Source organism: Cryptomeria japonica, chromosome 2, assembly GCF_030272615.1.
Source record: "Cryptomeria japonica chromosome 2, Sugi_1.0, whole genome shotgun sequence".
NCBI lineage: Eukaryota > Viridiplantae > Streptophyta > Pinopsida > Cupressales > Cupressaceae > Cryptomeria > Cryptomeria japonica.
In genome coordinates, this window is record NC_081406.1 from 540,206,525 (window position 1) to 540,221,587 (window position 15,063).

Consider the following 15,063-nt stretch of genomic DNA (forward strand, 5'->3'; position numbering starts at 1 on the left):
AGAAACATAGGGAAATGATTAATAACCGCCCATGTGCTATTAATTGTTATTAGTTGTTATAGCTTTGAAAGAAAAAAAATTATTTAGTTACTATCTATCCATATTTGGTATATAAATTTTAAGTTTTAGTTAATAATTATTTTACTAGGTTGATTGATATTTTATTTGATATTTTATTAAAAAAATAAAAAAATTCAATTAGATATTTATTTATTTTAAAATTAAAATTTATTATAAAATTATTTTTAAAGATTAAAATAGTTTCAAACTTATCATATATAAAAATTAGAATATATTCAACATAAATAAAATAAAATAACACTTCACTAAATAAAATAATTCTTAAGTAATAAAAATGACATTTTAAATGGGGTTACCCCTAGTTTGAATGGTTGGTAAGGTTGTGCTAAGGCTTTGGGTTCTTCCATATAGGTCTAAGGTTCAACTCTCACATTTCTAATAAAGTGGCTAAGGCTATTGCGAACATATACAAAATGTTCCTTTAGTGTGGTATAGGAGATTAGAAAAAGTATAATCTTGTTAAATGATTGGAGTTGATTATAGAACAAGCTTTATTCTCTTTCTCTTGCTGGAGAATCACTTTTACCAATTTTTCACATTCCTAATAAAGTGTCTAAGGCTATTGTGAATTTAAACAAAATGTTCCTTTAGTGTGGTATAGGAGATTAGAATTAGTATAATCATGTTAAATGGTTGAAGGTGTCTGCTAGCGAGAGAGTGCAAACAAGTGAATAAAGCTCTTGGGATGAAACTCCTCTGTTGTGGAGAAGGATGGGTTTAGGAGTCAAGTTCTTCAAAATATAAGTATTTGGTAGGGAGATTGGTAAAAGACTTGTTTGCTATGAAGTTGGTCCCCAAGGGTTAAGGGGTTTGGAACTTCTTGTACATATATGCAAAGATTAAGTGAAGAAAAATTTGAGATGGAGAGTTTAGGAGTGAGATGAGGTAAAGTTCTGGAGGAAGCATGGATTAATTATCAAGCTCTCGTCATCTGTTAGGACCTCAAGCTCGTGGCTACTCATTTTAAGGAGTTAGTGGGAGTAAGTGTAGTGGACTACATGGTGGATGATGAAGTGAGATTGACTCAAATTAATGATATTGGATATTTCATAGTCCATAGTTTTGATCATCGTTGTTTCTAGTTTAGACTATGTGTAAGTTTTTAAATCACTATTTTGGATCACACTCTATGATCCATCATCAAGATAATAGAGAGTTAAAGAGAACATAAAATGATTGGTTGTAGACCAAGAACACTTAAAAAGAGTGAAGAGGGGAGAGGTAATGCATGGTTCTAAGTAAAGGGATGATACAATGTTGAACAAAATGGTAAATTAAGAAAATAAATGAAAAGAGACAAAGAAAATACAAATTAATCGCTAACCTTGTGCTAATTAATAAATACTGTATATATTGTATTAATTATTTGTATAAATTGCCTATTATATACTTATTAACTAGCAAATACTTCTAGCTACCTTAATATGCAAAAACATTTAATATTAAAAAGTATTTAATAATAAAGAAACATAAAACATATAAAAACATATACATGTATTATCATGTATACTAATAAACTTATTATATATACTAATTTAACAACAAAGTATAATAAAATTAAAAGTATCCACCATCTTAAGATTTTATTCATTTTAATTTGTTTTGTAAAAAATTTAGAGAGATTCAAGTAATCAGTTGGAAGGACCAACATGGTGCTTGATTATTGTCAAAGATAGCAACGGATTGGGAAAAGGACGAGACACACAATATAGTATGGGATGCATCAACATTTCTTTTCCAAGTGAGATGTGTTTGAACTGACCACAAGATTGAGAGGGGAGGGTTAGTCAGTTCGAACCTCAAAATACTTTACTTCTAATCAATTAACCTTCAAGCCACAATTAACTTATTATTATAATTATTAAACATGGAAGCACAACAATCACATGAACACCATATTTACGTGGAAAACCCTAAATAGGGAAAAACCACGATGAGAATCACACTCACAATATGAATAATTTATTACAATTATTAGACTCAAGGCCAAGGAGCCCATTACCCCTAAAAGGACCTGAAAGACTAAGGTGCACAACCATAGGGCAAGCATGGGGGCTTCGCTAAATAGGCAATATCATATCACGTGCGTTCATGTTGGGGGGGTTTGTATCCCAAAAATGAGGGTGTAATATATTGCCCATCAGTAAAAATAGGGAGGGCTTTAATTCCGGTTATGAAAAATACAATATTTTGTGCAAATAGGGGGGCTTTTAATTTAGGTTGTGTATTGGGAGGGGGTGGCAAAAAAAGAGTTTAGGGCAATATTTTTTGAAAATAGGGGGATTTTTTAGTATGCCATGAACGCAGGTGATATAACCTAGGTTCACTAAGTGAAGCCCCCATGAGGGAAAGATACAAAGGGCTACACAAACTACCAACAAGAACACGCCTTCTTTCGATAGGTGCAAAGGAACAATGAATTAAAATGAACAAGATCTCTTGACCATGAATTTGTCCTTGAACCACTATGTCAAGTGACCAACATCATGGTAAACACAACTGACATCAATCATTGTCTCAAAGCTCTTCACAAACTATCTTTCACACTTCTACTACACCAAATCTACTTATGCATCATTTATATCCACTTCACGTTGATTCACACAATCCCATACTCAAGAATTATGCCTCGAACATCTGCAACACGCTACAATCATCTGATTGGCCAAGAACACTGCATAACACGAACATACTAGAGAAATCATCCACAAGGAGCACAACGATCAATGCGGATCATCAAAATGGATAGAACATGATCTAGAAACATCCACAAGCATCGTGAATTATCATAGCAACAACTACAACATCACCACATACTAGAATCTCCATCATCATTATACCGAACCTCAACAACATCAACTATACTAACTGTCAAACTAAAAGATTCACTTACAAATCTCCAAATCATGAACCATCTAAATTGAGGACACATACGAATGTCCCAAACACTCTGCCAAATTCACAAAACAAGATATTACAATTTTGGAGCAATGCAGAGCAAAATCCAGAACATTGAATAACACAAACAACTAAAAAACCAACCTCAATACCAGATCTCATAACTGATCAAATCACCATGTAGACCTTTGAAACTTTCGTTGAATCAACTAGAGATACTTATCTCAAAACCCTTTAATCTGCAACAACTCATCTGCAACATACAGGCCAGACCAACTCATCTAATCTGACTATAACATTGTAACACACAAAAGAATATGTTGACATCAATGACAACACATCATTCCAACAAACTTCTCAACAATATCCAACAATCTCTCCCTTTGGCATTGATGGCAACATATGAATGTGAAAAATAATCAATGCAAAGAAAGGATTCAACAACTAACAATCTCCCCCTGAGATCATGCACATGATATGGCAAATTTTCACATGCTCCTCTCCCCCTTTGACATCAATGCAAAAGGCACATATGCAAATCATGATTTTCTCTCCCTTACCAAATAATATATCTCCCTTTGACAAACAACCAAATCAGAAAAATTGAACCACAACACTGACTAGTCCCCTTGAGTAGCAACCACCACTCATCAATTCAGATCACAATATATCTTTGTGAAGTCCACCGAACTGATATGACTCAATACATCTTAGTTCTCATCAGGAGGGGAAATCACCCCTAGCTTCTCTCTGAGATACTCAAAAATATCTTTAGGCAAAGACTTTGTGAAGATATTTGCAATCTGTTCCTTTGTAGATACATACTCCAATCTGACTTCTTTCTCATTCACCTTCTCTCTCAAAAAATGAAACTTTATTGATATATGCTTGGTCTTTGAATGGAGAACTGGAATCTTAGAAATATTGATAGCACTTGAATTATCACAATATATAGCAGTAGGCTCATAAAAAATAACTCTTATATCCTTCAACACCTGCTTCATCCATACCACTTGAGTACAATTGCTAGCAGCAACAATCTATTCAACTTTTGTAGTAGATAAATAAATAGCATTATGCTTCTTACTCATCCAAGAAACCAATCTCTTACCTAAGAAAAATGCACCACCACTAGTACTCTTTTTGTCATCAACATCACCTGCCCAATCAGCATCAGTAAAAGCACTCAAAGTAAAATCATCATCTTTAGTATACCAAAAACCAAAATCAACTATCCCTTTCAAATATCTAAATATTCTCTTCACAGCAACAACATGAGATTCCTTAGGATCAACTTGAAATCTAGCAATAAGACAAACAACATTCATAATATTTGGTCTATTCTGAGTCAAATACAACCTTCCACCAATCATAGATTTGTATCTAGTCTGATTTACTTTTGAAGAATTATCATCCATAGTCAACTTACATCCAGTCACCATAGGTGTACCAACTGACTTTGCATCATCTAAACCAAACTTATTCAACAATTCCTTCACATACTTAGATTGTGATATAAAAATGTCTTTATCCATCTGAGTAATTTGCAATCCCCAAAATAATTTCATCTCACCAATCATAGACATCTCAAACTCATTTTGCATGTCATCAGCAAACTTCTTGCACAAACCATCATCTCCACCAAAAATAATGTCATAAACAAAAACTTCAACAATCAAGATGTTATCATTATCAATCTTGAAGTACAAATTATTATCAATAGTACCTTTATTGAATTTAAGCTTCATCAAATACTTATCCAATCTAGCATACCAAGCTCGTGGGGCTTGTTTCAATCCATATAGTGCTTTCTTCAACCTGCAAACCATATGTTTTTGATCTATCAACTGAAATCCATCTGGTTGCTCAATATAAACTTCCTCTTCCAACTCTCCATTAAGAAAGGTTGACTTGGCATCCATCTGATACACTTTGAAATCTTTGTAAGCAGCATAAGCAAGAAACAATCTAACAACTTCAATCAACAAATTAATCCATAAGAAAATAATCCACATCATGAAATATTTATCACCCTACAAGCTTATCACTCTAGAAGGACCATACAAATCAGTATGCACAAGATCCAATATTCCATTAGAAGTATATTGTTTACTTTTAAAAGTAACTCTTGTCTGCTTCCCTAATTGACATTCCTTCAATACCGGATTAGTAGGCTTTACCAACTTAGGAAGATCTCTCACTGCTTGAGTAGAACTTATCTTAACCATGCAATCAAAATTCACATGACACATCCTTCTATGCCATAATCAACTTTCATCAATCTGAGCAATCAAACAACTTTTACCACTAGCATTCAAGTGAAAGATATTACCTTTAGTCTTTATACTTTTTGCAATCTCAATTTTGGAGCTACTAAGATCTTACATTTGTCATTCTTGAATTGCAAATCATAACCCTTGTCAACCATCTATCCAACACTCAAAAGATTATGCTTTAGACCTTCAACATACAAAACATCATCAGTGTTATGTTTACCATCAAGAGAAATAGAACCTCTACCATGGATTATACTAGCTTTATCATCACCAAATCTTACTACACCACCATCATAATTTTCCATACTCACAAACTTACTCTTATCACTTGTCATATGATGAGAGGAACCATTGTCAATAATCCATTCATCTTTCTCTTCAACTTTAGTTGCCAAAGCTTTCTCCTGATTAATGTAGCTAGTAGAATCAACAGTCACCAGGCCATCTTCCTTGATAGCAATGAACACCCATTCATCTCCTAAATTTCCTTTATCAAATTCATCATCTGTCACACCTTCATTATCAGCAAAATAACACTTCTTCTAATATTTAGGCTTATATGGCTTTAGTGGCTTCTTAGGAACTCTTTTCAGACACCTTGAGGGAAAATGTCCTATCTTATTGTGTGAAAAACATTTAAGAGGCAACTTTCCTTCATACTTACTAGCTCCTTTAGGCAATCTTTTGGCAATCAAGGCTTCAAGCTCTTCAAGCTCTCTTTCTTCTTCAAGCTCTCTCATCTTCTTCTCATATCTAGACACCCTTGTAGAAATTTCTCCCGGATCATATTTTTGCTTCCCAAAAATAGTAGCTTTAAATGTAGATTCTCACTTAGGAAGGACTTCACCAAATTCGCTCAACTCAAAGGCAACAAGATTTCCAATCAACATGCCTCTAGTCACATCTGTCATAGTCTGAATTTCCTCAATTGCAACAACCTTGTGCTTGTAAGCAGGAGGCAAGGATCTCAACACTTTAGCTACATCTCAGATTCTTCCAACACTCCATCGACACATTTGATATTCAACACAAGCTCATTCACTTTCTGCATAAAGGAGGTAATGTTCTCATCTTCGCCCATCTTCAACATCTCATACTCTCCCTTTAAGCCTTACAACTTAGAAACTTTCACATGGTTGTCACCTTCATACAAAGTCTCTAGCTTCTTCCAAATCTCAAGAGCAGTTTGCATATCCATCGCATTAGTCATCTCAGAATCAGACAAGGCACTCAACAATGTTTCGTTAGCTCTAATATTGAATTCAACTTCCTTTATCTCATCTAGAGTAGTAGGACCATTCAGAGGCACATTATACACATTCTTAGTAATCTTCCAATAGTCTTCACCGATGCATCTCAAGTGACATTCCATCCGGTTCTTCTAGAGAGTGTAATTTGTTCCATCAAATCTCTTTCACACTTCTTTGCACTTCTCCTCTTCTATTGAAAGATCAAATCATTATTCGCACATGCAAATACATTTCTCACATGACTATTACATATATTTATAAAAACCATCAACCTATATTTCAAGGCCGACTCAACACTCATCACAAATTACAAAACAATAACCATACACGCTACAATAATACATGTGGACCAAAACAATGTCAGCTAAGACATAGTATGGACCTAAACCAATAGCTCAAACATGCAACACCATAAAAAATTATGCCTCGAACATCCGCAACATGCTACAATCATCTGTTAGAACAAGAACACCACATAACACAAACATATCAAAGAAATCATCCACAAAAAGCACAACGATCAATGCGGACCATTAACATGGATAGAACACTATCTAGAAACATCCACAAGCATCATAAATTACCATAGCAACAACCACAACATCACCACATACTAGAATCTCCATCATCATTATACCGAACCTCAATAACATCAACTATATTGACCGTCAAACTGAAAGATTCACTTGCGGATCTCCAAATCATGAACCATTTAAATTGAGGACACATATGAGCATCCCAAACACTGCCAAATACACAAAATAAGATATTGTAATTTTGGAGCAATGCAAAGCAAAATCCAAAATACTAAATAACACAAACAACTAAAAAACCAACCTCAATACTGGATCTCATAGCTCGATCAAATAACCATGCAGACCTCTGAAAATTCCATTGAGTCAACTAGAGATACTTATCTTAAAACCCTTTCAATTTGCAACAACTCATCTACAACACACTGGCCAGACCAACTCATCTAATTCAACTGCAACACTGGAACACATAGCAGAATATGTTGACATCAATGACAACACATCATTCCAACAAACTTCTCAATAATATTCAATAGTTTGGAGTGTTTAAGCCTCTAACATTCCAAAGGAAATCTTCATTTTCCTCCAAAGGAGGGCATTCCTCCCTTTGGTTGAAGCATATATTTCTTAATACTGGGAAAACCCCCTTCGATTGCAAAATTGCTCTTTTTTTATCTATTGGTTTTACTCCCCTTTGACTTTTGTCTTCCCTCCAAATGTTGAGGGTTTTGGCCATTGATTGGCTTATGTTGTGAGCATCCAAAATCCCAACCTCATCTTGCTCATCTAAGTCTTCTTTTAACCACAAATCATCTTCAAAGCTCGAGCTAGAAAAATACTATTTCATGAAAGGAGATCGTCCAAAGACATATTACCTACTTTCTCCTCTATCTTATCAAAGGGGCTTAAGGAAATGTTTTATCTCAACCTCATGATCACCCCATTCTTTCAGAATTGAGGGATAAGCCCTCACCAAGCCTTCTTGAGAGCTCACATCCACACCTACCATCTTGAAACCATTGGAGTACCCCTTACCATCACCCTTCAAATTCTCAACCCCAATATTTGAATTGAAAACACTAACTTTAGAGATGAAGAATTGAGGCCCATAACTATTCCCAAAGATAGATTCAAAGATCCCTTGACATGCCCCCAATCCCAACTAGAGGAACGGGAACAATTGCCAAATTCTCCCCCAAAGCTGGGCATGAAAATGACCGAGTGAATTGGAAGGACCACGACCATTACCTTTTTGTTTGGCTTGTCACTTCATTTTTGGTGTTCTTATCATCATCTTTACAATAATCTCTATCTGGACACCTTAAGAAACAAAAAATTAATCCTCAGTCTCCACTTCTTACATCCACTCCCCCATTCAAGTGTGCAAGCAAATGTTGGAGAGAATCTTATTGACTACAATAAGGTGGATATTAGTGAAAAGGACTGAATCACCAGCCCCCATGTCCAAATCAAGGGCATTCCCCAGGTTATCTATGATTTGTTGTAGACAATCCCTAGACCAATATTTGGAAGGAAGATTGTAAAGATGAATTGTTAGAAATTAGGATCTTAGGATACTAATCATTATAAACAAGATCATAAAATAAATGAAATAAGAATCATACATGCATAAATGTACACATTGCACAAAATATACATGGGGAAAACCCTTTCGGGTAAAAAACCCCATAAAGCATCATTTTATTAAAACACTTACAAATATAAAACTCCAAATTCAATACTTCTACATGGTCAATAATACCTCATATGCATAGTGATACAACTCACCATAAAGCTCCAAATTATCACAACTCCCAAATGAGAGAGAACCTCCTTAAATATAGGAGGAAGGGTGGCTTCACTAGTCACACATTTTCAATAGCTAGCCCCCACTCATAAATAATTAATAATCTAACAGTATTATTAGATTATAATTATTTCAAATGGGATATGCTTATAAAGCATATAATATATAAGATTTTATAACCTTATATTAGAACATTATATATAAATATTATAAGGATATGATCCCTAATAACATTATGTTATAACACTCCCCCTTAATGTTAATAGGGGATCACATGTCAATTTCTATAACAGAAAAAAGTAAAGTACCCCAGTAATGTAGGTCTTCTTTGACAATGATAAATATGGACACAAATATATGCCAACATGAAGATCATGCATTCCGGACTACATGAAAGTAATCTTGTCATAATTTATAATCCCAATGTCTTAAAAATGATGCTATGAGATCTTAAAAAATTATATTGGAGACGCGGTCTCCTCAAATTAGCCTCTCCCCAGGTTCATTACATAGTGTCTGTAGCACAATACAATTCTTTCAAAAGTGGAAGATTTACAAGGAGAAGAATTTAAAATATGCTCGTAGGACTTAAGCACAAATGTGCCTATAGGACTTATTAATACCTACCTGCAGTATTTAAAACAAAAAAAGGACTTACATATGCCTATCTACAAGCTTAAAGGACTTACTAATGCCTATATAGGTCTTATTTCATACCTATTAGGACATATGCCTACCCATAGGATTTAAAACTAGGATTTAGCCACTAGGTGGTGTCATTGACATGCACACTCCCCCTCAATGACATCACCTAAGGCCAATCATTATTTGAATTTGGAGCATATAATTCCTAAAGGTCTTATGCCTATTAGGTCTTACATCTAGGATTTAGCCACTAGGTGGTCTCATGTACACCCCCCCTTAATGGCATCACCTAAAGCCAATCACTGCATAGAGGATTTCAAAGTGTCTTTATTATAGAATGATTTCACTTGAGTGAGGTGCCCATGATCTTCAAGGTGCCTTTATTATAGAATGATTTCAGTTGAGTGAGGTACCCATGATCTTCAATGTTCATTTTGATCTTAAGAAATGATATTCTCTAGAAGGAGTAAAGTAACTTCAAGTAATATGGTACTTTCATATGTATTCGAATGGAACTCTTCCATAAATCTTCAAGGCCATATTGATTGTTCAAGAGCTACATTCATATTTTGCTCATTTAATTCAAAGACACAAAGAAGATAGTATTCTTATTAAAGTATTGCACCATCCATGTAATAGCACTTGCACCATATGTTTTGAAGGCATAACCTCGCCATAGAAGAAACAATATAGTTAGTAACATAGTAATCAACTTCATTTTTGGTGCTAAGAAAGAACATAATATTATTTTTTTGTCATTTACCAAAGATCATATAATATTCCTCATAAATGTAAAATATAGTCCAATAATTCGTAGCAAGGAGATCAACATATATTTTCATGAGAATAAGCATGAATAATTAGTTGTCTTGTTTAAAAAATAGACATACTACTACATATAGTAATGATCCATAAAAAAATTAGGCAACGGGTGAGATATCCTTTCTAGGTTTGCTCCCCAAATAGTTTATAAGGGTGATAGCCACCCATTATAATAAGGTCCATTAAACTCAAGAAGTATTCGAGGATTTTTTCAATACATGATATTATAAAAAAAAAGTGAAATATAGGTAAATATTTTACCCCTTATCATGTTTAATATTATAGTCAATTAACAATAAATGAGATATTGTGTTATCTTTTTATTTAATGTGGTTACAAATTTTGAGAAACTTTCACACTCCAATAGTAAAATGGGGGCAAGCTTAAGTCTTAACTTTTTCCTTTTGAAGAATATTTCATGGATTTTTAAGTTGTAAGATTAAGAGACTTTCTCATGCAATTGAGCCTCTTCTTATTTCCCATATATTGGCCATAAGCCTTGCCTTATTAGGTATGTGATAGTCATCAATAGTGCAATTTTCTCTAGATTCATAGGGCAAAATCAATGTGATTAAAGTGCCTTTTTACCCACATGTTGCAAGAATTTCATATTTAATATATAGAAATAGATGCTTCTTAAGGCTTGCACACACAAGAATACTAGTTCCTTGAAAATAATTTATAATTATATTTAATAACATGAAGTTGGAACTTAAGTTTATTACCAACTATGTTTATATAATCCATATTGTAAACATTCTCTTGTAGGTTCTATCTAAGATCATGCTCCAATTAAAATTATCAAGTAACCTCACATGTTCATATATCATGATTAGGAGTGTAGACCAATATTTTATTGAACATGAAGTTAAAAACTATAAAAAAAAATTATAAAATTTTGAAATGAAAAATATTGTCATTTCTCATTAAGGAGGTACATGACCAACTATCAAAGATGAGAAATTATTTTGACATCGTGAGAGTGCAAGAATGATCTCAATATTACCCATCCATGCTATACATTGCCACATGGCCATTGTGGTCATTATTGTCACCCTTGTCCTCGTGCTTCTCCAAAAAACTGTTATAGAAAAATGATCCCTTGCCAGCCAAAGGTCTAATACACATTTTAAACTAGATATTACTCAACCAATAAATTGATCTTATCTAATATTTTAGGAAGGTAATGATCTAATTTTTGGTTGTTTATGGATGGGTTGGTTGTCTTTAGCTCCCTCGTCTTAGGTATCATTTCTATTGCTTCAACAGTGGTGATGTATTCAAAATATTAAAATAGCAATATGGTCACGTTAGAGAGGCATACGATTGGGGAAGGATTCAAAATGAGACATACCTTGCCATCTTAACATGATTTTTTCTTGATCACGACATGGTCGAGGCATAAATCATTGAATGATTTTGACTTTGTTTGTAGTTCCATAGGCAACAATTTTTCCATAACTTTGATTTTTTTATATAGATAGTGTTACCATCTGATCTGAAAGGAATGTGTTTGTCTTGAAACAAGATGAACAATGACTTAATAAAGGTTATTAGCACCCAAAATGTAGAAATTTTTAATGTTATTTATTGGTGGATCAATAAGATTCTTGAGCGACAGAGCATGGATGAGCACAAAATGTGAAAAAAGTGTGCATGGATAAGAATATCTATGCAATAATTTTTTTTAACACTACACATTGTACTATAAAAAAAGTGCAAATCCATAGTCATGCAGATTGACAAATAAATAAAGTTTCCTACCCAGTATATTTGTGTGTTACTTGGTGCTTCTAGGATTATCATAAAACTGTAGGAGATAATCATTCACCATAAACAATAATAGCCTTCGAGAAAATGGTAGCTTGAAGGAGGACATCGTGAGCATGGTCTGGGTGTTTCTCGGACATGAGACTTCGATAGAGGCAAGCATTAATTAGTGGAAGTCGACTGATATAAATAGAGGTTTTAATTTGCAGGGCAATTGAAGTGTCTGGCATAATTCTTCAATGAGATCTAATTGCATGGTTTGAACAAAATATATTTATGGAAATGCTTCATTAGTGCAAATGTCAAATCCTTATTTTTCAATGTCATGCAGAAGGTAAGCGAATTGTTTGAAAGAATTCCTCAAATAGATTTTATCTCATGGGTTGTGATGATAGCTAGATAGGTACAAAATAAATGAATTTGATTTCCCTATATAGGGAGTGTGAGAAAGGAGATGTCGGTTGGGAAGATAGCCACCTGAAAAAAATGAATTAGTAAAGGTTGCGACTCATTTACCTTCAGTCGGTTGCAAAGAAAGCCCTTTTTTGACTTTTATAAGGATAAGTGTTATTTCCTTGAGTAATATAAGGACACAAACTTGTATGAAGAATTACATGAAGATAGGAAAATCGACATAGATGAAGGATTCAATAAGTGATTCAATTTATTTGAAGATTTAATTTAACAACTCCTATTTAAATAATGGTTTGATTAAGTTTATACTTAACAAACTTAAATATATGGATAAATTAAAATGTTGATTGATTATTATAATGTATTTTTCATATTATTTCATAAAAGAAAATGTCATTATATTTTATCAATTATGATAAAATTACAAGTAAAACGATGTTTGATTGAAATGTCAAATGGTGTTTGATTGAAATGTCATGTTCAAGAGCTATGAATTTTATTTTCCTTTGATAAGTTGAAAAACAAGTTTTTGACTTTTATAAAGACGTCAAATTTAATTAAAGAGTTCATGAATTCAATTTTAAGGTTAAACACCTCAAGTTTTTAAGCTTTATATCAAGCTTTTTTTTTATAATTGCTAATCTCACATATCTCTCTAAAGAGAATCAACATCCAACTTTCTAAAGGACTTGATCTAGTAACTAAAGCACAACTTTCTATACAATTGGCACTAAAAAAGGGTTTTGTGACTATGTACTTCTCTTATAGTGTACTAATTTTGAGTTAATAAGATTATGAAATTTGATGTTATTAAAACTACATATTTTATACTTCACTTAATAATCAAATATTTGACCCTCACAATCCAATGCTAAAAAAAATGAAATATTATTGAAAATATCACATTTATAAAAAGGAATAGTTAGAATTTCCTTACTTGACCTTGATAAATGGATTTTAAATTAATAGAGAAGGCACACTAAATATATAGCACAAATGGCCTTGCAAGTGTGTTGATTTAGCATAAATAATTTTTCCATCAAGTTTTATATGTCTTCTAGTATAACTTGTAAAAATGATTAGTATAGCCTAACTTGCTCTGATACCATGTTAGAAATTAGGATCTTAGGTTACTAATCATTATAAACAAGATCATAAAATAAATGAAATGAGAATCATACATGCATAAATGTACACATTACACAAGATATACATGGGGAAAACCCTTTCGGGTAAAAAACCCCATTAAGCATCATTTTATTAAAACACTTATAAATATAGTCTATCATAAAATAGACGCGAACCTGGGGACACTCCTCCAATACTTCCACATGGCCAATAATACCTCATATGCATAGTGCTACAACTCACCATAAAGCTCCAAATTCTCACAACTCCCAAATGAGAGAGAACCTCCTTAAATATAGGAGGAAGGGTGGTTTCACTAGTCACACCTTTTCAATAGCCCCCACTCATAAATAATTAATAATCTAATAGTTATTAGATTATAATTATTTCAAATGGGATATGCTTATGAAGCATATAATATATAAGATTATATAACCTTATATTAGAATATTATATATAAATATTATAAGGATGTGATCCCTAATAACATTATGTTCTAACATGAATACACATCGACTTGTTCACCGGTTCCAAAATTCCAGGATTAAAGTTTGGGCTCCTTTTATGGACAAAGACATGATCATTCCTGAACTTCCACAGGGCTTTCTTCGAAAATCTATTTTTGCCACTTTCGTTTGTGAACTCCATAATAAAGAATCGCTTTGGAAGGTAATTAACAACTGAAGCTCCCTTTCAAGTCTCCCTTGCCTAGCTCTTAATTTGTTGTGTTCTAACCTTACTAATGATCTTCCCAATTATGGTAGAGCAACTCAATGTCTCCACATCCCTATCTATTGAAGCATAAACATCAATGACGATGGGATCCTTTGCCACCTCTCCACTTTTGGAAGCTTCTCTCTCCAAATGACTTATCTTTGCTATCAATCCCTAAACAGGTTTACACCATAATTGTTTTTCCCTGCTCTATTATGATTTGCAACCTTCTTTCACACTTCTTTGCTCCTTCATGCCATTTCATGAACATTTATATAGACAATATTTCTAATATAAATATTAATTTAAATTATTTACATTTTATAAATCAATTAATTGTTTTTTAATTGATTTTATGAATGCCTTCTATAACATAATTTTATTTTGTATTGTTTGTATTTGAAATGGATAAATAGAATTATTAATTAGTTCTTTTTTATGAATTAATAAGTAGAAATTTTATTTGAATTAAATTATATATTTTCTTTATAAATTTTAAAATTCTCAAACATTATTAGTTAACTAAATTAATGCAAGTAATATAGAGAGTCATTCTTCTTATTAAGTACTTATTAATTCACAATTGTTAGAATTGGATTTTTGTCACCATCTATTTATTGTTGATGTTTATAGCTATGGTCGGATTCCTTCTATGGATGACATGGCTAATATAATTGTCTAAGGTCAGTAATTGTCTAATTGGCCCACTGACCTTAGACAATTAT